The sequence below is a fragment of the Brassica napus genome, chromosome C2, assembly GCF_020379485.1.
Source record: "Brassica napus cultivar Da-Ae chromosome C2, Da-Ae, whole genome shotgun sequence".
In the NCBI taxonomy this organism is placed as follows: Eukaryota; Viridiplantae; Streptophyta; class Magnoliopsida; order Brassicales; family Brassicaceae; genus Brassica; species Brassica napus.
Window position 1 is genome coordinate 22948057 of NC_063445.1, and position 1297 is coordinate 22949353.

The window sequence follows — 1297 nt, forward strand, 5'->3', positions numbered from 1 at the left end:
AGTCGGTTACTGATGTATCAGAACTGACGTGGTAATGTATTTATTATAGAAATGAGAGAATAGTCTTTTCTTTTTACTGTCACACGCGGCTATAAATTTTAACTGCAGAAATGTCCTATAAATTAGGTGGCAATTTGCCTGATCTCTACAACTCAACTCAAAAGCAAACAAATTAAAAAACTCAAAAGCAAACAAACCCGAAACACAAATATTAATCACAATGATGTCATCATTCCCATTGGTCTCCTTTCTCACACTCTCATGTTGGCTGCAGCTGTATGCACCCAGGGACACGAACATGTGCTGGACATGGCCGAAAATCTAGTTCTAACGACTGCACAATACCTGATCCTACCGTACTCCCCGAGGAGTAACGGAGGTGGTCTCCTTCCAGTCCCCGTTAAACTACTTCCCCTTTGTCCACTTGGCATCAGCCAATCCTCGGTTACAGCCTTACCAGGCCTACCGGTTGGCTTCTCATATCCATACCCGCTCATGGACACCTATGTTAACGAAGGGCAAGCTGTAAATATCGAGTTTAGGTCGGAAGCATGGCCGGGCTGCGAAGAGTTTTCCAAGTACTGGGAAGTAGATGAATCCTCATCGGCTTTAGAGGAGCCTGCTATTCTGACTGGTGGTAAGAAGCGGGAACGAAACAGCTGGTTTAGAATTGAGAGAGAAGAAAAATTTGTAGGAGGAAATGCTTACAAATTGACCACCTTAGCCGGGACCATTGGAACCGTCCCAGGGCCTTGGGAAAATGCACCACAACTAGTTCTCACCAATGATACTGCTAAGACCTTCCTCGTCAAATTCCACAAAGTACATGGTGATACTACATCTACTTCACGTCTGGAGAAGTTAGGTCTAAGGATGTTCCCATTCTACTAGTCAACAAGCTAAGAATCATGTAATGTAAAGCCTGGCCTAAAGTAATGGGTTGAGATAATACCCTCATGCGCATGTACCTGAATTCCATAAATAAAACAAAACTATGTTTGTCAAAAAAGACGCAACTTTTCATCAAAGCAATGGATTAAAAAGCTTAATTTTACATTTTTACTAAAAGACTCAGTTTTGTAGTTTTGGCTTGAAACGACGATTTAGTGGATTTTGGCGAAAAAAAAAACTCTTTTTCGCTACAGCCAACCAACTAGCTGACAAAATCTTCTGGAATTCCGCTTTGCTCACGATTTTAATACAAAGATAAAGAAGAAATCTAGTGACCTTGAAATCACAATGATGGAGTGAAGGAAATAATTAAGAGAGAGTTTCCCAGTTTCGAGCTCGAGGATAA

The 1297-nt window shown here is 41.3% G+C and overlaps 1 pseudogene across 1 annotated transcript; it reads left to right on the forward strand.

Annotated features, from left to right (window-relative positions):
- Positions 1 to 205: 205 nt before the first annotated feature.
- LOC106417689 lies at positions 206 to 1009 on the forward strand (annotated as a pseudogene). The gene has a single exon (XR_001283388.3). The product of XR_001283388.3 is annotated as a kunitz trypsin inhibitor 2-like (transcript).
- The last annotated feature ends 288 nt before the right edge of the window (positions 1010 to 1297 follow it).